General features: G+C 42.5%; 1 protein-coding gene across 1 annotated transcript in view; it reads right to left on the bottom strand.

Moving 5' to 3' along the window:
- Positions 1-24489, bottom strand: part of Slc2a13 (solute carrier family 2 member 13) — a 318829-nt gene that overhangs the window by 262224 nt on the left and 32116 nt on the right.

Consider the following 24489-nt stretch of genomic DNA (forward strand, 5'->3'; position numbering starts at 1 on the left):
TCTTTATATACGTAGAAGTCATAAATCCATCCCTAGATTAAGACAGAACACTGGACCTGTACAACAGACCCACGTAGAACTGTGTTTAAGGGACTGGTTTGTACTGCATAACGCACCTAGACTCCTGACTCTATGCTTCCTGGCCTGGGGCCCATCCTCATTCAGCAACAGCTGTCTGCATCAGCGACAGCAATTCCTACAGCAAAGAGACCGAGCCCAGGGGTTCACGTGCAGGCTGGACACTACCGCTAAGCTAGCCGCTCAACTCACCACCAACCTTTTGTTTGTTGATATCCCTACCCTAAACCACATAGCGCTCTCTCTCTCTCTCCCTCTCTCTCTCTCTCTCTCTCTCCCTCTCTCTCTCTCTCCCTCCCTCCGTCCCTCCCTCCCTCCCCCTCCCTCTCTCTCTCTCTCTCTCTCTCTCTCTCTCTCTCATATAAGTACGGCATGCTAACCCAATGTACCCTGGGTCTCTCTGACTCTCTTCCATTTCCTTCCATCTCTAGATCCACTTCCTCCCAGTGGTTTGAGCTTCGCTAAACTCCCTGTCGATGCCACAGTCGTTTGACATTCTACCCTTCGTACCTTTTGTTGCATTTAATTCAACAAATATTAACAAGTCATTTGTATATTCTCCTCACTTCCTTCACTACGGGACCATCTCAGCAACATGTCACAAACAAGTACTAATTTACGACTTAGACTTTTATTTCTATACTGGACTCGGTAGAAACATTCACCCCATTTCTCTCTTAGCCAGAGATCTGCCTGCGTCCGCCTAACCCACTGAATATGCAAAACCAGAACCACACGTTTAAGCAGTACATGCTTGCCCCCAAACCACAGATTTTACAAGAACTGTAGACATGTCCTCAGGCCTTTAGGAAGCTTGATGCTTAGAACGGATAATACCACAGTGTTGGAGGTAACGGATGATGACCAAGAACTAAGATTGAAGTGCTAGAAGTCTCCAGGCCATCACTAAGCAGAGCTGGAAAGAGCTGCCGAGATCTGTCCAGTGGGTGCCAATACTGATTTAATATTGCTGTCAAACTGCCTCATTATGTTAGTTACGAATTTTTCCCTCTGACAATTACAGCCCTAACCCTCAGCCCATCTCTACAGAGAGCAGGCAATTACTCCGCTTCACAGAGGACATTATCCCAGGGCATGTAGTAAACCAAAGAACCTAACAGAGGCCAGAAGCCAGTGTAAATGGCACCCATTAAACCGGATCATCACCACAGATGACAGTCTGCTTAGGGGCCACACGTTCTGATAGGCGCCGTATCCGTTACAAGCTGGGTAAGCCAATACAAGTTATTTAACCTTTCCAGGTCTCCGATCCCTTGTCGATGGAATGGAAAGATTAAAACTCCTTCAAAGAGAATGAGAAATGTCAGTGAGCTAACAGAGTAAAGCACCTCAATTCAGAGGGTACTCAGCACTAACCATTACCACTGTTGCTATTAGCTCTGGATAGGAAGTCTCTCGGGTTTTGGATTCAGTTCAACCCGCATTGTGTGTCAACACGGTGAGTAAAAATAAACAAAATTGAGCCCGCGCACATGAATGAGCCTGAGCACAGACACTACTTACAAACCCATGTAATCAAATAAACGATTCGAACATGACGTGGTATGGCGGTTAGAAGACATTCCCTGGGGGCTGGAGAGATGGCTCAGCGGTTAAGAGCACCCGACTGCTCTTCCAGAGGCCATGAGTTCAATTCCCAGCAACCACATGGTGGCTCACAACCATCTGTAAAGAGATCTGGTGTATCTGAAGACAGCTACAGTGTACTCATATATAATAAATAAAATAAATATTTAAAAAAAAAAAAGAAGACATTCCCTGGGTTCCTTCCTCTTTGTGATGCTGATTGCCGCTGCCTGTCGATTGATTGTGAACTTAGACTGGCTACACAGGCAGCTCTTCCCAGTGAGCACAGGACTGAGACAACGTGAAATAGCATGGCGTTTTTACCGATGAATTATGAAGTGTCTGGAGGGCATGTGAAGAAATGAAACGCAGAGGATAGGAAGCCACACACATCCATCAAGGCACGTCTACGGCCTCTGGACCAGAGGCTGCCACGGGAGATACAATCACGGTTCACATGGAGCTTAGAGTCTGTAGCAACGGAGGAAGAAGCCAGTCTGAAACTCAAAATGAAGAGTTCCCATTGAAGCTGAATCAAAGGGTTGGCACTTAGAAGTCTTTCAGTAGGGCTGGAGAGATGGCTCAGCGGTTAAGAGCACCCGACTGCTCTTCCAGAGGTCATGAGTTCAATTCCCAGCAACCACATGGTGGCTCACAACCATCTGTAAAAGAGATCTGATGCCCTCTTCTGGTGTATCTGAAGACAGCTACAGTGTACTTATATATATAATAAATAAAATAAATCTTAAAGAAAAAAAAAGAAGTCTTTCAGTAGCACAGAGGAGGAAAAGGCTTCAACAGATTCGCACCCAGGTGGGTCCCTCAAACTTGCTGCATACCTGAAGACATACTCCACTCTGACCCTTCTGTTTCCTTTCTCCACGGCGCTGCCATTACTGTGCCACCCACACCAGGCTTATGTGAGGCTGAGGATGGAAGCTGGGACTTCACGCATGCTACTAGGCAAATACCTGAGCTATACCCGGGCCCAGATTTACAGTTTTAAGGGTTAATTCTAGCTGCAGTAGAGGAATTTGATTGTAAGGGAGCAGTGCTTGTAAGAAGGATCCAGAGGGAACGAGAGAGGTGATAGTTCCATAGTTAGGACGCAAACTACGAAGGATTAGAGAAATAAATGATGGGTGAAGACAGAGAAAGGAGTTAGGGATGATGATCCAGTGCCTACAGTAAGCAACTAAGGCCGTACTGGGTAATCTGAATAAAACGGAGACTAGTGGTGCACGCCTTTAATTCTAGCACCCGAGAGAAGTAGAGGCAGGTGGATCTCTGTGAGGTTGAAGCCAGTTTGGTCTACAGAGCTGGTTACAGAACAGCCAAGGCCACACAGAGGAGCCCTATCTTGAAAAACATGAAAATGATGATGATGATGATGATGATGATGATGATGATGGTGGTGGTGGTGGTGGTGGTGGTGGTGGTGGTGGTGGTGATGGTGGTGGTGGTGGTGGTGGTGGTGGTGGTGATGATGATGATGGTGATGGTGATGATGGTGGTGATGGTGGTGGTGGTGGTGGTGGTGATGGTGATGATGATGATGATGATGGTGATGATGGTGGTGATGGTGGTGGTGATGATGATGATGATGGTGGTGATGGTGGTGATGGTGATGGTGATGGTGGTGGTGGTGGTGATGATGATGATGATGGTGATGGTGGTGGTGGTGATGATGGTGATGGTGATGGTGGTGGTGGTGGTGGTGATGGTGATGATGATGATGATGATGATGATGATGATGATGATCGATGGGAAGAAGATGAAGTGGAAGAGGAGGAGGAGGAGATGATGATGATGATGATGATTTAAGCTCAAGATAAAGCCAGAGGTGACTCAGAAGTGGCCCCTGCCGTGCGGCAAGTGAAAAGTAGTGTCGCCTGAACATACTGAGGATATCGGTTAACTACATGTAGTGTTCCCAGCATCCCTCTTCTACTCAACGCCGAGTCTGCCGAAACCGCTAGCCATTTACTTTTTTCATCCCTTATGGAAGAACATGGCCTGGTCAGCCACATGTTATCACCAGTGTAGACGAAAAGGGGGATGGGGCTGGAGGAGAAAAATATACAAGGTTGGTGACAGATTATAAGAACTACTATTAAGTGACAACCAACATGTTGCTCCTCCATTCAAGGCCAGGACTGATTTACAGTAACATCCGATGCCTTTCATTTGCTGGACAACAGTTCTTTAAATACAACTTCAAACGGAGACAAGGACAGGAAAAGCATGGAAGTCACACAAATATTTAGGGATCAAAAGATGGACAGCGGGAGCCATATACTAGGGCGCTGTGCCAAGTGACGAGAGCAGCACATCACACTCAGACTCAAAAGCACATTTGAGAAGAATGCTGAGGGCCACATCCCGAAGAAACGAAACACGGTATTTAGGGCACTGTGCATGGAAAGCGAGAAGGTGAGCTGTAAATGGGGCCTGCCTGTCCCTTGCATACCACAGGCCAGTCCTAAACGTCATTCTATCAACTGGCACGCAGACAGTGGAAAGCAAACACACCATGCTGTAGAGACAGTCACAAAGTTTAGTTTTGTTTCAGGAAAGACCCCAGATGTTAACACCGAAGTGATTTTGAAGGGTCCCGTCCTCAAGAGTGTTAAATGCTATTCAAGCACCAAGGGGCACGCTTCTGCTTAGAATGTGGTCCTTAGCAAATAGCTCAGAGACGCTTTAACTGAAGGAGGTCTTCTCTCTTCCCTACATCTACTCCTGGCTGTGTGAGGGTCTGTGAGCAGGCTTCGTGTTAAAGAGATTAGGTCAGCCTTTAAGAATGGGAACAGGATACACCGAACTGTGTTCTTGTGAGCTGGACGAACTAAGACCCATGAAGCTGCTATGTGAAATGGGAGAAGGAACCCAGTGTTCCCTCCACTCACTGTGTTCAAATGTGCATCCGTCCTGCACAAGCCCTGCTAATCAACAGCCTGCTATTAATGGGAACAATTCATGCAGTCAGCTGATTTATGGATTCCTAAACGCCAAGCCCAGCTCTGAGAAGCCCCAGATGTTAAGCTACTATTATTAAATTATTCCAAACCTCCTTTCCACTCTTCAGAAATCAATAAAAATCTGCCCAGGTCCCAATCTGTCTGTTCAATAAATGATTGCTAAGTAAAACCAGCAAATGCAAGGGTGTGTTTTTAAGTCACTGTGAAGTGTTTGTTTAATTCAGATATGGGTTTAAATAAACCGCGAGAGCATCCAAAGTAAACAATCAGGAATTTTATCATGCACACAACATCTTTTGTAAAGACAATGTATTGAGACTCACATTTCTGCCCTGGTACAAACCCAAGGTGCTAGCTGATGATTCTCAAAAATGAATAGTTAGATATTTCAAGGGTGTAAATGACTGACGCACGCGTTTTAAGAGGATTCAATGGAAAACTTTATTTTCCCCCTTGACTTTAATCATTAACGAGGTAGAACTGATGTCTAATAAGATACCACATTTTATTTTTATCCTGTGTGCATTTTTTGTAGTGTTTGCTCCCGTACACATTCATGTGTGCACACATGTTCATGTGCATGCACGTGTGTGTGCACATGAGAAAGGCAGAGGCTAATGTCAGGTCTCAGTGTCTTCCTTTATAGCTCTCCACAGTTTTTTTTATGACCCAGAGTTTCTTACTTAATCTAAAGCCCACTGATTTGACTAGACTGATGGGCTAGTAAGCCTCTGGAATCATGCTGTCTCTGCCTTCCCTGTACTAAGATTACAGGTATGCACGGTCATACACAGCTGTTTTGCCTAAGTGCCAGGAATCTAAATTCATGGCCTTGTGCTTATACAGAAGGCACTTTACGAATCTAACCATCTTCCCAGCCCAACCCCCATTCTAATTTTAATAGTCCAAATGCTATTTGCGGGGTTACCATAAAGAACTAGTGGTACAAGTATCAATAGCCTTCTAGAGTAAATATAACCATGAGACTCCATGTTGGTGTTATTTCCTGATGTTAAAAGTTTAAATTCTTTTTTTTAAATGAGGTTACATCAAGAAAACCTGTCATCGTGCTTGACTTGAGAAGCATCGCCAGGAAACCGCACCTGGGACACCACTGTACAGGAGCATCCGCGGGGCGAGCCGACTCACCACCTACGTATACAGGATACAGCGAGGCTGCCTCCGAAAACTGCTGGAAGCCCTTTAAAAGGCCTGAGTCAGAAATATAAGCAATTTCATAACCAAACGGCATTAGGGAAGCCTGTTGTGATAGATAAATACCCATGAATCACAGCAGTCGCTCAGCGTGATAAGCGGTGCAGAGGCTAATTAGCTTCTGAGAAGTGCATAAGCCACCTTCTAATAATAATGCTTCCAGACCGAGGATTGCTGAGTTCGTTTTCAAAACCAGTCCATCTTCCTCTCTAAAGAAGGAACCTTAATAAAAAGACACAGGACCTGAGGGGAGAGGACCCTTCGTGCCGTTAGGATCGGCTGGCTGCTGTCTCTTTTACTCTTCTAAATAGCTAAGTGTCTACTGTTACCAGGTTGCTAGCACACCCGAGAATTCAGCTCTTGCCTTTTCCTAATAAGGTTTAAGACACCCATAAGAGATGTTAGGCAACTTCCAAGCATGCTAGGGCCTACATAAGGCACAAAACTGCCTGTACCGGAGTCGGGTTGTGAGGAAAAAGCAATCCCCAGGAATGACTACAAAATTAGCATTTTAGAGTTTCAGATAGCTCTGGACAACGCATTTTATAAGTATTATCGGCATTTATCTGGGTACCATCCCTCTCACTGGCTCTTTTTTTAAAAATTGTGTGTGTGTGTGTGTGTCTGTGTGTGTGTGTGTCTCTGTGTATGTGTGTCTCTGTGTATGTGTACTGTGTATCTGTGTGTGTATGCATGTCTATGTATCTGTGTGTATGTGTGTCTCTGTGTGTGTATATCTATGTGTGTATGTCTGTGTCTGTGTATGTCTGTGTGTGTGTATCTGTGTGTATCTGTGTGTCTCTCTGTGTGTGTATGTCTGTGTGTGTGTATCTATGTGTGTGTGTGTGTCTGTATGTGTATGTGTGTATATCTGTGTGTATGTCCGTTTGTGTATGTCTGTGTGTATCTGTATGTGTGTCTCTATGTGTGTATGTGTGTGTGTATGTATTTGTGTGTATCTGTGTCTGTGTCTATATGTGTATGTGTGTATATCTGTGTGTATATGTCTGTGTGTATATCTGTGTGTGTGTCTGTATGTGTGTCTCTATGTGTGTGTGTATCTGTATGTGTGTCTCTATGTGTGTGTGTATGTGTGTATGTGTGTGTGTGTCTGTGTGTGTGTGTGTGTGTGTGTGTACCTACCACACCTACCACAGCATGCACATAGAGATCATTTCTGCCACGTGAGTCCTAGAAAATTGAAGTCTTCTTTCCAGATATGTCTGTGTTTGTGTTAATCTGACAAAAAAACCAACAAGCACAGGTGAAGAGGTGCACGAATATCTCAAAAATATGACAGCTGGACTGACCCCCAGCCTGTGCCACAACCTGTACCGTATTAGTCACTCTGGAGTGAGAGCCTTTCGTGGAGAGTCTTCTGCAATACAGGAGCTCTGCTGGCCTCCTTTCTTTTACTTAACCTGTCACCTGTAATAAAACTCCTTTCTGAACCTCACTGTCCAATTGTCCCTGAAATTCATTCTTCAAGTTCACTAGAGAAAAGACTGAGAAGCTACTGGGCCATGTGTTTTGGTAAGCACTGCTTTTTTCCCCCAGCACGCTAGCTCTTCAAGTTATACCTCATCTAAACTGAGAAAGGCTCCGTTAACTCACGGATCCCAGATTTTCCCCACATTGATACAGAGGGATAAGCAGGTAGAGGGTTAATGAACATGACCTACACAGCTGAAGATTGGTCAGCCCCGGATCCCAGCCTAGGAGGTGGAATCCCTCGCCTTCAGGATGGGTCTTGCTCCTTCAGTTGAATCTTTTAGCAAACAACCAGCGGTATGTGTGAGGTAATTCCAATGCAGCCTCATTGACGATAAAGATGGCCATCACAATTTTCATTTCCAAAGGGTAAACCAATATAATAAAAGCTATTTAAAAGCATTTTAACCTCCCCACCCCAACACACACACACACCCTTTGGCTGTTGGAACATAGAAATCTTTAAGTGGTTTCTTTTCTTTGGCTATTTACCATGTTTAGCTTGATCTTATATCTTATATTCAAAATGAGAGGTTCCTCTGTATATACAAAGGAAAAAGACTGTTGCAGCTTTCTGCTGCTAATCTATTGCTAATCTGTTGCTGCTGATAGAGTTGATTAGTTCACAACTGATTCCTCGCCGGGGAGAAGAGAATGCAATGCACTAACTCCTCTGCGGTGCTGAGGAAAGAGGGCCACTGCCCATGGCTGTCCTTGGTGGTTCCTGCTTCCCAATTTCACTTGGTGCTTGCCTTTCAGAGTTGACTTAGCATCCCTCTCCTTTTACCAAACAGTTTGGCAGACTATAAGGAGGAACCCTATCCCAATGGTTAAGATGTTATTCCCAGATCTCTGCTTATATTGATAGGAAAAGGAAGAGCGGCAGGCTTGGCCCCGATAGTCTTTACTTCTGTGTATTATCTCACACAGAGCTTTCAGTAAGCCTTTGAGATTCAATATGCAGGAAAGTATCATGTTTATAAGAACTATAAGCCCCTCAGGAAGGGTCAGGTTCCATTGTGATGCTCTGGAGAGAAAGGGGAGAGGGGAAAGGGAGAGGAAGAAGAAGGAGGAAGGGAGGAAGGGAAGGAGGGAGGGAGGGAAGAGAAGAAGGGAGGGTAGAAGAAAGGGAAGAGGAGGGAGAGTAGGAGGAAGAGAAGGACAGGAGGAAGTGGAGGAAGAAGAGGGGAGGAGGAAGGGAAGGAAGGAGGAAGGAGGAAGAGAGAAGGAAGAAGGAAAGACAGACAGACAGAAAGACAGACAGAAAGGAAGGAAGGAGAAAGGAAGGAGGGAGGGAGGGAAAGAGAGAGAGAGACAGAAGGAGAGAGAGAGAGAGAGAGAGAGAGAGAGAGAGAGAGAGAAGAGAGAGGAGGGGAAGAGGTGAAGGGAGAAAGAAGTAAGGTGAGCTGGACGGTGAGCAGGCCAGGAAGCACACAGCTTTTTGCTTCTACCTCCTTGTCAACTCCTGTGTGATCCAGAGCCACCTCAAGGTGGATCTGTGAAGTGAGAAGCTCTGTCAACCTAATCAAGATTGCTAGCCTCTGACTGAGCCTCATTGTTTCCTGCCATCAGCCAAATCCAAAATATTGAATTTTCAATGGATGAGTCCCTGAGCTATCCTGGCAAGACTGAGAAAAATCATCAAGAACCTAGCTTTCTTAAGCCAAAAGGAGGGGGGGGGGAATATCTATTTCAACAACAGTAAAATGCCTAAAGTAGAATGCTCAAAGTTCCTCTCATACAGATAACGATCTCAAATGGATGATAGGAGACACTGATGCAGGAAGGGATCGAAGAACGCGGGAAATTTCTGACAACCCAGGAGCTGCACGAGTGTTAGAGAATTGTTCCCGTAAGCAGAGCTTCAACTCTAGAGGCCGCCAGTGCATTCGTTCCATGAAACAAGGAACAAGTAATTCCAAACTCATTCCTGATAAAGCCTATCTACCCCACTGAATGCTATTGGCTGGTGGAACCTGTGACTTTGATGTCGGCTTGTCACAAATTGGAATCAACCGAGTAGGGAGCCCTACCTGGGAAACTGTCCTGATTATTAACCAACTCTGAGAAGATCCATTCCAAGACTGGGAGGGACTTTCAGCCAGCACCCAGATAAATAGGGCAGGAATGAGGGCTGACTATGTGCTTTTTGCTCACAAACCTTCTCTCTTGCTGCCAAGTTGGTTTACCCCATTGCTTCTGATGCTGATTCATTTATAAATACCAGAACCAGCATTTTCAGCATCCTGTTGTTGACTAATGACCAACAGCTCTCGGGAGCCTTTGGGTTCTGAGCACCAAACGGGGACCCAGGACACACTCATCCTCTTGGACTATTTAACGACCACCTTCTGAGTCTCCCCAGTGGGAGACCACACTTGTGGGACTATTCCGGCTGCTGGGGTACCCAGACTCATAGACTGAACATCCTCAGTTCCTCCGTTCTGAGATAACTGCTGATGCTACTTTAACAAATTCAACAATCATGTGTATATTGTGCTGTTTAATTTTAACTAACACATGCTAGGGTTATCAGAGAAGAGGGATCCTCAATGGAGAAAATGTCTCTAAAAGATTAGGCTATAGACAAGTCTGTAAACCATTTTCTTGATTAACCTGGGAGAGCCCCGCCCACTGAGGTCAGTGCCATCCCGGGGCGCTATAAGAGGCAGGCTGAGCAAGCGTAGGAACGAGCCAGTAAGCAGATCTCCTCTATGACCTCTGCTTCAGGGCCTGCCTTGACTTCCCTCAGTGAAGGGCTGCTATACACAAGTGCAAGATAAAATAAACCCTTTCCCCCCCGAGGTGGCTTGTGGTCATGGAGCTTTATCACAACAGTAACAATGGAACCAAGACATTTGTGTTCACTCTCTCTCTCTCTCTCTCTCTCTCTCTCTCTCTCTCTCTCTCCACACACACACACACACACACACACACACACACACACACACACACACACACACTTGGAATTGCCTTTATGAGAACTTCTTGAAGACAACTCTCTCGTACTTTTGTGAATGTCTCGCAAGTAGGTGGTCTCTCTCCCATGGTATGAAAAAAACATTAGTACAGAAAACAGTCTGTTAAGACAGAGCAAGTGCCTCTCTCCAGAACCGAAAGTGATTTAAATACACATTCCATGACTCAGACACTGTATCTCTCCTGCTTATAAAAGGTTTAATTACTGTCCTTTAAACATTTGTTGTTGCTGTTATGTTCCGTTTTTTTTCTTATTTGTTTGTTGGTTTGTTGGTTGGTTGGTTTTGGGGTTTTTTTTGTTGTTTGTTTTGTTTTGTTTTGTTTTTTTGATTTGGTTTGGTTTTCGTTCTTTGTTTTGTTTTATTTTTATGGACCAGGCTTAGGAGTGTTCTTAAAACCAGAGGCAGAAGGATGATGTCAAATTCAAGGAAAGCCTGGTCTATCTACACAATAAGTTCCATCGCAGCGAGGATGAAATAATGAGAGATTGTTGAGTGCATGAGAGAGAGAGAGAGAGAGAGAGAGAGAGAGAGAGAATATTACTTGAGCTCTTCCATTACAATTCAACTTCCTGTGGTGCAAATATTATTTTTATGGGAATTGGGACTCAGGATACAAGTACAAAAATCCTTTGACTTTTACCCCTATCCATGAAACTACAGCAGATTAATTGTCTGGTTTCTACAGAGAATGAAATCTCTCTTGCTATATCTATCTATCTATTATCTGTCTGTCTGTCTATCTATCTATCTATCTATCTATCTATCTATCTATCTATCTATCTATCTATGTGTATAGACACATACACACATCCATATATATATATACATACATGTATATATGTATAACAGTTTAATATCTCAAAGCAATATCTTTAATTACTTTAAGTGGTTTGAATGTGAACTGCTTCCAGCTGACAACATTGAAAAGACATAGGACTTTTAGGAATGAGAGCATCACTGGATACAGTGTATCACTAGGGGCAAGCCTTGAGGTTTTATAGCCCTATTCTATCTCCTGCTAAGTCCCTGGACCTGACTGAGGATACAGTGTGACAACTGGTCTTCCCCTTTTCCTGCCATGATATTGTTTCTGCCTGCTGGTGCATCTTCCCCAACATAATGGCACCCTCCCTTTGAAGGGTAAATCAGCAGTAGACATCCCCCACTCTTTCAAATTGGACCTTGTTGGGTATTTCCCCACAGTAACAGGGCATGCAACTAAAGCATTATTAAGATCTGAAAGAAATACATTTTTATGAATAGATATGCAAGGTGCTAGATAAAATTCAATATCCATTCATGATTCTTAAATCCACTTAAAATATAAAAGGGCTATTAAACACACATAACAAGCACAAAGTTTAGCATAATCCGATTAAGGTGTGTTATGAACCAGCAAGAACAAATCAAGCATAAACAGTATTCTACTCCTCAGTGAGAAAAGTTCTAGTCAGTACACCAACACGAGAAAACATTTCTGTAATTCTGAAAGAGAAAATCATTTATTATCACAGACGGTAAAACTGCAAATTTTGTAAAATAAAAATTGTGCTACAAGCCTGTTACTACTCTTCTTTTTAATTAGCAAGGTGTGAATAAACCTTAAGAACAGAGCTCTCTGCAGACTGAGGCCGCCAAGCCATGGACAATGTGAAAAAGAGCTTCTTTAGACCTAAGAACTGAAAACAATGATCTAAAAGATCACACCTTGCTAAGTATACTGCTTGCCCACTCCCCTCATTTAAGCGTAGAGCATAAACCAGTACTCTAGAAATGAGCTTAATGGTATTTTGTTCCATTTCCCAGTATGGCCACATTGAATAAACTCTTCTTTCTCCACCATTCATTTTCAACTAGCATATCAAAACTGAGAGGCCAACTGTACTGGCTGGTTTTGGGTGTCAACTTGGCACTCGTTGGAGTTATCACAGAGAAAGGAGCCACCCTCGAGGAAATGCCTCCATGAGACCCAGCTGTAAGATATTTTCTCAATTAGTGATCATGGGAGGAGGGTCCATTGTGTGTGGTGCCATCCCTGGGCTGGTGGTCCTGGGTTCTATAGGCAAGCAAGCTGAGCAAGCCAGGGGAAGCAAGCCAGTAAGCAGCACCCTCTGTGGCCTTTGCATCAGCTCCTGCCTCCCAAGTTCCTGTCCTGTGTGAGCTCCTGTCCTGACTTCCTTGGTGATGAAGAAGTTACTCAAATCTGTTTTCTATCCTATTATAATGTCATCAGCTCTTGAGCATGCACCTAAAACCTCATGGATGTGCACTCTGTTTGGTTGTACACATGGACATATATTTTACTTTGAGGAGAAATGGTGAGATGGGCTATTGTTTACTGATTTACATAAATTGGAAGGATGTTCAGGGACTTAGAAACAGAATGATTGGAAAAGCGTTGCAGAAGACATTTGTGTAAGACATATGGGGGTAAATCTTTTTGAATGGGTGAAGAATGTGAAGAAGATATTATGTCCCAGGTAAATACTCATCAAAAGGAAACTTGAGCAGAAGAATTCAGTACTCAATTAGATCAGATGACCTGTCTTAAGTACAGTCACTCTATCTCTCTAGACACTCCTGTTATTTCCAATGGGTCTATGAACAAAGTAGCTATAATTTTAGAGGTGAAGTAACCTTCATGTTGAGCATGGGCTCAATGACGTCAACTTCAACTCACCAAGGCTGACCTTGCTAAGCTGCTTCAGAGGGCCATATCTGCTAGAAGCAAAACTGGACACAGTTTCCATTTTCCACCATTCTCCAGGCTGACCAGTGGTTTGCTACATTAGACCATGTCTTATTTAGAAAGAGTAATGTTTTGATCTTACTACAATATATACTTATTCTAGTTATGGATTTGCCTTGCCTGAACATAATGATTTATCTGCCAACACTGCCGTATGGGAACTTGCAGAATGTCTTATCCACTACAAGGGACATTCCATACCACATCACTTCTGACTAAGGACCTCACTCCATAAACAGAGGAGTGACACAGTGGCTTCACACTCTTGGAATTCATTCCTCTTACTATGTTCTCCACCAGCCTAAAGATGCTGGCCTGATAAAGTGGTGGAACTGAATTTTGAAGATTCAGTTACGGTGCCAATTAGGTGACAGGGTTCTCCAGAAAGCAGTATACACTTCAAGTCAGTGTATGACAGATGGCATGGTTTCTCCCTTAGCCACAACTCATGAGTCAGGAGTCGGGGCAGAAGTGGGAACGGTTCTCTTCACTCTCATCCCCAATGACCCACCGGAAAAATGTTTGCTTCTCGTTCTCTTGATCTTAAATCCTGCTGGCCCAAAATCTTTGGTTCCAGATGGAGGAGACTCCTGCCTAGAAATACAACACCATTCCATTGAACTGGAAGCTGAGACTTCCTCCCGGTCACTTTGGGCTTCTAATGCACTTAAGCCAGCAGGCTAAGAAAGGAAATAACAGTGTTAGGAGGTGGGAAAGATGCTGTTTGTGGTTTTGGGAGATTTTTTTTTCAGAGGTCTTTTGCCGATAGCATGTCCATTGATTAAAGTCAACAGGACTATAACAACCCAATACACACAGGATGACAAAGGGCTCAGACCTTTAGGGAATGAAGGTATGGGTCACTCTTCTAGGAAAAAACAAATAGGGGTAGGCGATGATGGGGTGCTTGCTGGGGGTGGAGAAAACTTAGGATGGATATTAGGGTGAAGTAGTTATAAATACCATATAAGATCACATGACTGGTTATAGAAGCAAAGATTAAGATGTGCATGTGTGTCTCTGTCATATTTTGTACATATACGTGCAAACACTAAGCAGATATTTGTGTCTTCTTTCCTCCATATCTTTGTCATGGAAAATAATGTCAATTGAGATAACATCGGTGATTAACATATTAGAGTTCAGAGGCACTGAAATAATGTCCCCCGGGAGAAGCTGTTACCTGTTCTAAAATACATAATGCATTTGCAGTTCTCTGTGGGAGAGTTGTATCATGCTAGGCATAATTACGGCCTGGTTAAGTGTATAAGCATTTACAATTGTACATGTGATAGATTACACTAGGCATAAGCATGACGCGGTTATTAGTTTCATTTGCAAGTTAATCGTGACATAAGGAGGTATTGTGGTATGTCAAGTTAACATTGACAAGGATTAACTTGTGATGGCTAACCTTGGTTGTTAATGACTTCATCTGGAAATCAACGAAAACCCAACTAGCAGGATACAGTTGTGAAGGGCTCTCTTGATTGGGTCATTTGAGGTTGAAGATCTCCTGAAGGCCTTCCCTAAAGTTAGATCATCTGAAGACCCTCCCTAAATCTGGGCCACACCTGATGGTAGCCTACATAAAAGGAAGCAGAAGAGAACAGCGTTTTGCTTTTTGCTCCCTTGTCCTCACTCTGAATGGCAGGTTCAGCATTATCCTGTTGTTAAAGAATACTTCACTGGTGTTAGAACTCAACTGGTCAGGATTCAAGCATAGGCTGTAAGTCAGTCGAAACATCCAGCTTCATGGACTAAACGACTACCAGATTCTCGAACTCTCTATCAGAAAACAGTCATTGTTGGACTACCAGACTACAGCCTGTAAGCTATTGTAATAAGTCATTAATATATGTAGATGCATTCTATAAGTTCTGTTTCTCTACAGAATACTATTACAGATACATGTACACACCACACACACACACACACACACACACACACACACACACACACAGCAGTACTATTTTGCTTGTGTTAAGTGTTTCATGTAGCCCGGGATGGACTAAGTTTCTGTCACCCCTTCCATTGACATATGCCACCATGGGTGGCTAGTTCTGTTTTTAGTTTTTAAAACAACCTCTACAATATTCATTGTGATTCTTATTTTAATTAAGATTCCACAAGTGTTTTTATTTATTTGCACACCCAGTAGGATTTTTTGGTCATTCTGATGCTATCTCTTCTAACTATGATATGAAATTTTGCAGTGTTTTCAATCTGCAGTACCCCTAATGATTAGTAATGCCCAGACCTTTCGATAAGCGTGATAATTTGTATGGGATTTTTTTTTGAGAAGCATATATTGAAGTCATCTGCATTTTAGGCTTTCTTATTCAGAATTTTCTGTTGCTAGGTATGAAGAGGTGTTCGGTGAACTCAGGGTTCGAATGGTTCGTTAGGAGGGTAGTTGGCAGCTGGCTCGTTTTTGCCCTCCTGCTAGACTGTGCATAAACTTCTCCATTTGCTGTTACCATATTTACCTGAACTTGCTTTTGCTGTGTGTGCTTTGGAGAGACTTGATTTCCCCCTCTCTATGTAGATCTCTCACTGTTTAGTCATACTCACTGAAATGAAGACTCACGTCATTGGCTAAAGTAATTCTAAGGGTTCTACTCATTTGATTTTTGCAGCCAATGGGACTGGTATTACATTCTTAATAGTTTCTTAATAAGTTCATCACTGGTATATAGGCATGGTGCTGGCTTTTTCAGGGTGACTGTTGTCTCCTGAAACCACCGGCTTGTCAGTCCTAACAGTTACTTTTAAAGAGACTTGACACTCTTCTGTACATAAACCACCGCATCCAAAATCAGGGTGCTGGGGTTTGAAGGAGATATCGTCTACAGTCTCCCAATATGTTCCACTTGGTGATGCTGTTTGGGAAAGATTTAGGTGACATGACCTTCCTGAAGGAAGGTTGTCACTGCTGGTGAGCTTTGAGATCAAAAGCCTTGTGCCATTTCCAGTTTGCCCTCTTTGAATCTTATGCCATTTCCAGCTTGTCCTCTCGGCTTTATTGCTGTGGTCCAGGATATGAGTTCTCGCATCCTTTTCCCGCCATCATGCCTGCCACTTGCTTCTTGACTATCATGGACTCTTTCTGGTACTTTCAACCCAGATAAACCTTCTTCTATAAGTGGCTTGATCACAATGCTTACCACACAACAGAAAAGTAACAGATAAGCAAAGACAATTTAACTTCCTCCTTTCCCACTTAGATAGCCTTCTTTCTCTTCACTAATTGTTCTGAGACATCCAGCACCAGGTCAAAAATGAGTAGCGAAAACAGACTTTGAATTTTGTCCTTACTGGGCTTGGTGGCACGCACAATTAATCCAGCATTTGGTAGGCAGGGGTGGAAGGGTTCTGAGTTCCATGTTATATAGCAAGTCCCAGGCCAGCCAGGGCTACACTGAGAGGCCTTAAAAACCAACTATCAAACCAACCAGCCAATCAACCAACCAACTAACCAACCAACCAACCAACCATGTGTAACTTTTCCTCAGTAAAGCTCCAGCCATTTGCCCTGCTTCTTCAACCTTTATAAGAACTTGGGTGATAGAAGAATAACAAGGTAATGCATCTTATATTTTCAAATGAAACCTTTGACTCAACCCCCCTCAACAAGCTCCTCATAATCCAATGTGCTATCCAGACTTAGAGGGAAAACAGTCTACTAGACATTTATGTTTCTCATTAATGCTCAGCCTAATATATAACATCATATATTCAATAATGAAGCAGTTACAGAAATCAATTAATTGTAAATCTAATGAATTGCTATCATTTCAAGTGTGGGATAAAGGAGTGACGAGAGAAAATGAGCAGAAAGTCAAGTCACCTAAGGCTGCAAGTGCTTTATGGTACCCGCCAACAGAAACAGTATCTGAAACGAGTATATACAGTTCAATGAGAGAACGCTACATTTATACTTATTCAGTATGTAGAAGCAACACTTTCCCCGGTGTTCAGTAATAAAATTACTTCTCTCCTAATAAGGCGAAGGTGGACCTACCTAAAATCCGTGAGAATCTCACCACATGTCAAGCAACAGGATGTAAAATGACTCCAAAAAGGAAGGGAAGAGATAGAAATCTCCTAGGCTATGTTCTTCCACACAGCAGTTGGCGTTTCTGTAATAAGAACTTTTAATTTTAATCCATTAGCAACTGCTAGACTACTGACATCTACAGATGCTATCTTGCTACCATGGAAAAGCAGAGTATACGAGTTAATTAGGGCTGGTTAAAAGGGACAAAGGGTTGTTCAGCTCCTACAGAAAGCAGTTTTCCCCCATGGTTTTCTTATATACCCAACAAATACCCTGTATTGTCCAGTTTCTTAACTATTTGCCATTGTAGCCCTTTTTCCTGATAAGCCATCAGTCATACATTATCCTTTTGCTACGGCTTTTCAATTTGTGGTTTAATCACCAGGCTTTGTATTAAATCATTACTGTGTATCCTCAGTTCTTTGATGCCCCCCTTTTTAATGTATGATCACTTTCAAACAGCTTCTTGTATGCACTGAAAAACAAAATAAAAGACCCAATCACCGAGGCTCCTGTCTCCAGGGGTAGCCCATAAACAAATACCAAGATTGTAAGTGAAATAAAGAGAGCTCATTACCTCAGAAAGGCATAAAGAGAACATGATGTGGCTCACTAATCAGATTATTATTAGGCTATAAATGAAGGATTGTATTATTAGAAGGCCAGTTACTTATATAAAAACTAGGGCATCCCTAATTTAAACCTGCAAATTCCAAATCTTTTGGAGTAGCAACAAGGTATCCCAGTGGGATATTACACATCTGACATCACGTGATCTGTTGAGGGAAACACAGGCTGGCTAAAAACATTGTATAAGTCCATGAATATAAGATTTATTTAAAAATGGATACATTTTGTGTTTCCATCTCCAAGGTATTCTGATTTTTAAGTAAACATTTCAAAATACAAGAAAAATATCAAACGCTTGTAGTCCTTTCAAATGTTGGGTAGGAAATACTGAATTTATACAAACACTAAATTTACTGAATTGTGGATGATATTCTACAGTACTTTAATTTTCCAACCCATATATATATACATATATATGTACATATATATGTATATATATATATGTATATATATATATATATCTTGAGAGACTTTAGCTGTGTTCTGAATTGTTTTCAGATGTGTTACCAGTGAATTTGTACACACACACACACACACACACACACACACACACACACACACGGATATATAAAACACAAAGCTACAGAGGTTTGATGCTATCATGACCAGCAACTGATAGCATTCACTGCTTTATTATTTTCTGCCATTTTGAGGGTAGAGATAATTCAGCAGTGGTGTGACTGCCTGACACGTACAGGGCCTAGAGTTCATCTTCAATACCTCACGCACAAAGCAAATTCCCCTTTTGTTGTAGGCAGTACAGATATAAATATGGACCAGGGAGGCAATAAAAAGTATTCCAATACTGTTAGTAAGTGTTGTGCTTAAAATTCTGTATATCTGGGGGCCTATAGAGATGTTTCCATGGCTAAAAGCCCTGTTGCTCTTCCAGAGGACTCAAATTGAACTCCCAACACCCACATAACAGCTCACAACCACCTGTAACTCCTGTTCCAAGGGATCTGGCAACATCTCTGGCCTCTGTAGCTACACACATAAGGCACAGATACACATTATAGGCAACACAACCATATATGTTTATTTTAATACTGGATATTTGACCAAATGGTCATTAGTGATATATTTAAGCGTGGCCAATTGCGGATGGTATGTAAAACGTACAATTTCAAACCTTGCTCTTACATACAATTCAAACTATTAAGCTAGGTGCTCAAACATTTGTGTTGTGCTACCGGATAATCATTTTTGAAAGTGTTAGTTGGCTTGGATTCCGTGAACTAAGAAATCACAATATCACATTTTAACGCAACTATTTTCCATTGAAAGCCCATTCTTTCAGATAATTCACTCTTCAGCTTAAATCACAAGAAGTCAACAAACAGCCAACAAGGAAGACTGGTTCACTTGCCTAGAACTGCAAAACTGCACCTCTGTCGGGTCTTTGGAGATGAACACTATCCAGAGTGTGGTAACGAGAGAACAAGGAAGAGAAACAGTAGTCTACTAAGGCTCGATGTTTTAGAGTAAATGTAAGTAACAAGAAAGATGTCATGCATTGCTTCTCCTCTTCTGGACCGGACCAAGTTAAAAAGGACGCTATCGTCATTCTATACCTTCCCCTGAACAGTGTGTAGAGGACGCCACTGAGACAGAGGAGGGAGACCCACCCCTCCCTGTGCACTGGACAGGCGTTGAGCATTGGTAAAAACAATCTGCTCTCAGCACCAATAAATGCTTTGGGACAGACATGGGGTCACTCCTGCACTAGGAAGTCAGGTAGGAGAATCTGTACACATCCAAGGCCAGCCTTGTCCACACAGTAAGTGCCAGGCAAGACAAAGCTACAGAGCAAGAGCCTGCCTTGAGACGAATTTTAAAAGCTTTTTCACATTCTACTCACCTTCTGATATTCATTTTCCAATACATGAAAAGACATGGGATATGGGGTATTCTGACTCCCTAGTAAGTAGCTATTGGATTCTCTCTTGCTGGCCCAAAGTGCCTCAAGCAAAAGAACCGTGATCAGTCAGATAGCAAGACAGCATTCAGGCCAGTACCAGCTCTCTTGAATTCATCACGGATTCCTTAAGCCCGCCATCCAAGAGACCACAGCCCAGTAATTGCCCTTGTTCCTGGTTAAATCAGTTTGCCTCCTGCTTTTTATTTGTGTACAATCACTAGCATAGATGAACCATTTCCACCTTAATCATGATGAGATTAGATAGAACACTCCTTAGATTGTATAGATACTCTCCAGTGATGTCTCCCATTATTGTAACCATAAAATGTAGCTTCCTGGGTGGGCCAGTAGGCATACAGAAGCAACAAACAGCAAGAGTTCTAGCAGTGAAACGGGGTAGGGTTACATCAGGCTCATGCATGGATACTAGTATTTCCTGCTTCAGTAGGCAACTTGCACAGTGTACAGAGTCCTGTATCCGATGAAGAAGGTCTTATATAACCCAGTATGCCCATTGACCTAACACTTCCCAGTGCCCCCTGAATCCTCATCTAGTTGGCTATGGCAAAGCAGCCTGAGAGGGAACCTAGCTCCCAAGAGCTGACCTGGTTCTGGCAATGACAATTGAAGGCTAAAAGGCACCATGCAGTCACATGCCTCATGGTTAAGGAAATGTAAACAGCTCAAGGTATGACAGAGTAGGGAAACAGGAATAGGAAGTACAGAAACAGAAAGAGATGAAAGGAAAAAAATCTGAGGTGAGCCGGAGGAGAATCCACAGGTTTTGGTCTCCAGTGAGTTCCAGAAAGTTTTTGAGTTTTTAGAGCCAAGGCATTCAGACCCTGTGGCTAAGCTCTGTAACACCATTGCTGCTGTCACTGCAGCTAAGGACATAGGGTTAGAGATCTGAGGCCTGCGCCCGTGCTGGCAAAGACTTCCTCCTTCTGAGGTCCAGCAGGGTCAGGAGATGACAGCTGTGAGACTAGCATTTAACATATTCTTGTCTACCTATGGTTTGTATCTAGGTGACATCAGGAATGAGCCAACCTCCAGCAAAGATCTGGCCCACCGTGTTTTCTGAGTTCATTTCATAAGGAGGACTCGGTAGATGGCACAAAAAATCAGAGTATATTTCCTTTTGTTTGTCCAATGAAGTGTCTGTAACAGAATGAACATTATCATACCTCTTTACAGCGATCAAGACAAATGCAAAGGTATCAATGGGCTAAAAGTGAGACTGTACCACAGGATTTAGAAGTCCATATACTTTTCTTTTTATCTGCTCATGAAAACAGATATAAGATTTATTACCATGATAGAAGTCTGTGATGCTACTGCCATTCTTTTAACTTGATATAAATAATAGCATGACAGTGTAAATTGAATTCAAGAGAATGTCAAGAAGATCATTCACCATGTTCAACTTGACTTTATTCAAAAGAGGAAGGGATAATTCAATATATGTATATTAACAAGTGTTATGAAGTACACAATTAGACAAGGACAGAAACCACACAGTAATTTTGAAGAAGAAGAAGAAGAAGAAGAAGAAGAAGAAGAAGAAGAAGAAGAAGAAGAAGAAGAAGAAGAAGAAGAAGAAGAAGAAGAAGAAGAAGAAAACTGGCTTTACAAAATCCAACATCCCTTCATGATAAAAGTCCTGGAAACACTCAGAATAAAATAAACGTATCCAATGTGATAAAGGCAACATTTGTCAAATCTATAGCCAGTATTGTATCGAATGAGGGAAAACTCAAAGTATTTCCACTAAAATTGTAAGCAAGAAAAGGGTGTCCACTTTGTCAATTCTTATTCAATAGAGTACAAACAGCCCAATCAAAACATGGGTTACAGATTTGGATAGAGATTTCTCAAAAGAAGAAGTGCAAATGGTTAATAAATATTCAATTGTTCAACACCACTTGCCATCAAGCGAATGCAAATGAAACCTACTTTGAGATTCTACTTAACCTCAGTCAGAACAATATCTCCTAAATAAGACCCAATTAGCCAAAAAAGACAAGCAGAAACATTGACTCACAAGTGTGCATCAGGATGCGGTGGGCTGTACACTGGTACAACTGCTGTGGTCTATGACACAGACACTTTTAGATCCACGATCTTGCTGCTTTTAGTCACAGCAGTTAGGAAATCTAGTCAGTCTAGATGTCCATGAGCTAATGAATGGATAATGAAGTATTTTAAATCACGTTAAAAAATGAATTTACATGACAAAACATAAAAATGGAAAATATTGTACTAAAAGAGGTAACCCAGTTTGAATATTTATTTCCTCATAGAAATGGAAAATATTGTACTGAATGTAGGTAACCCAGTGTGGTTGATGGTTTGAATGTGATAGTTCATAGGCTCGAGTAGTTGAACACTTAGCATCCACCTGGTGGCACTTCAGAGGTGAAACCTTGTTAGAGAAAGTAAGTTACCAGCGGAGGGCTTTGAGAGATCACAGCCTGTCTCCACTACCTGTTCTCTCTAATCCCTGCATGCAGATGAAAAGGTGACCAGCCAGTCTTCTGCCCCTGCTGTCATGCTTTCTCTGTCTGTTGGCTTGCCTTTCCCACCAGGATGGACTCTACCCCTCTCGAACCATAAGCTAAGATAAATACCTTCTCTCTGTAAGTTGCTGTTGTCTTGGTATTTACTACAGTAACCACAGAATGACTATTAAGATCCAGAAAGACAAAGGCTGCATGTTTTCTCTCATATGTGGATGTTACGCCCAAATGTTTACTTTTATCTGTTTAATCTAGAATGTCTGTAGTGATCAGGAAGCTAGAAATAGCACATAAAAGGGAAGGAGAACAGTCTTAAGTGGAAAAGAAGGTATTAGAATGCATGTGACAGAAGAGTAGAGGTTAACAGGTTTACGTGTGGAGTTGGCTTAGGACTGGAGAGGAGGAAGGGGTAAAGAGATACCACGATTGGAAAGGGTTGGGTAGGGATTGGAGGAAGAGAAGATTATCCGTAGAAAAGACGTATGAAAAGCCATATGGTAACTTACTCCTTTTTTAACTTTAAATTTAAAAGTAGAAACAAGGGACTATCGAGATTGCTAGGCAATTAAAGAGTACTAGTGGATATTGCAGAGTACCTGTGCTCAGTCCCCAGTACCACATAGTGGCTCACAACTGCCTGTAATTCCAATTTCAGGAGATCTGATGGCCTCTTCTGGCCTTTGTGGACACCAAGCAGGCATGTGGTGAGCTGTACAACCTAAGCAAACAAAAGACCCAGAGTGTACATACATATATGCAGGCACTCAATAATAACTAAGTAAATAAGTAGATAGATAGATAAATAGATAGATAGATAGATAGATGGATGGATGGATGGATGGATGGATGGGTAGATAGATAGATAGATAGATAGATAGATAGATAGATAGATAGATAGATAGGTGAGTTTAAATGTAGGTACCCTAGTTTCACAAATATATAATACTGCTTCCTGAAGCTAATGGCTTAGTAAATGAAAAATCCAACACTAGGAGTGGGATACCTCCGAGTCGTGTTCAGAGAGACCTCAAAAGCTTCCTGAAAGCATTACACACTATTGCTATTAGTAGATCATATTGCTGAGGACACCGCTCATTGTGGTTGTAAAATGTAAAGAAGCAGAGCTGGAATTGATCTCTTCCAAGCTGCCAAGCAATGTGTGCCCAGGTTGTGCAATGGTGGTGTGAGTGTAATGGAGGTAACCAATGGCTTCCTAGTTAGGGTTGAGGACTACTTCACAAGATGGAACTCATGCCTATGCCTAGCGCTATAAAAGCCTATGACTGGGGAGCTCATGGGTTCTAGGAAATAATGGTGTTTGCTTCTTTTGTCAATTTGATGCAACTGGAGTCATGTGGGAAGGTGAGCCTCAGTTGAGAGATTGCCTTCATCAGATTGCACTGTGGACAAGTCTGTGGAGCATTTTCTTGATAGTTGATTGATGTGAGAGGGCCCAGCCCACTGTAAGTGATGATACCCCTGGACAGATAGTCCTGGTTATATAGAAAAGCAAACATGGAGAGCAAGTCAGTAAGCAGCATGCCTCCAGGGTTCCCACTTTACTCCTGCCTCTGGACTCTTGCCCTGACTTCCATCCATGACTGTATGAAATAGGACAAAAATAAATCCTCCCTTCCTCAAGTTGCTTTTGGTCATGGTGTTTTTAGACAACAACTGAAAGTAAGTAGGAGGGTAGGGAACCTGTTATTGTTCGTTAAAGAGCATGTCAAACTGCCATCCGTATATTTAGACCCATTGACTACTCTACTGCTCTGGACATTGCTCAGAGAAACCTATCTTTGCGATGGGTAGTGGTTAATGAGGACATTCATATCTGGTGACATCTATATGACTCCTCTTCCCCAAGGCTCAGAGAACACCACAGAAGTGGAGACAGAAGTGCTGTGAAACACTGCCTTTGAGACTTGATGTGGCTATTGCACTCGTAAAGTCGCAGCAGTTAATGCCACCTGCAGAAGGCCTTCTCACAAGTGATGGACTACTCAACAACATTCCAGGCAGAGGGGGAGGGCCACATGAAAGCCACTCCTTCCGAGGAGCCATTGCTGTCGATGGCTAAGGGAGGAAAGAGAGCCATTCATCTTCAGTGATGGAGTCACTGGCAAGCTGCCCGCAATTCAGTAAACTGCCCAATCCTTGTGCACATGTAGCAGCTCTAATTAAATTCAGCGCATTATTAAAACATAGGTGAAAGGAATGAATTGTGGGAAGAAAGGGGTCCATAGAGAGTGTGACAGAAGTAAGAGAGAATAGTGGGTA

Source organism: Rattus norvegicus, chromosome 7, assembly GCF_021556685.1.
Source record: "Rattus norvegicus strain SHRSP/BbbUtx chromosome 7, alternate assembly SHRSP_T2T, whole genome shotgun sequence".
Taxonomy (NCBI): domain Eukaryota; kingdom Metazoa; phylum Chordata; class Mammalia; order Rodentia; family Muridae; genus Rattus; species Rattus norvegicus.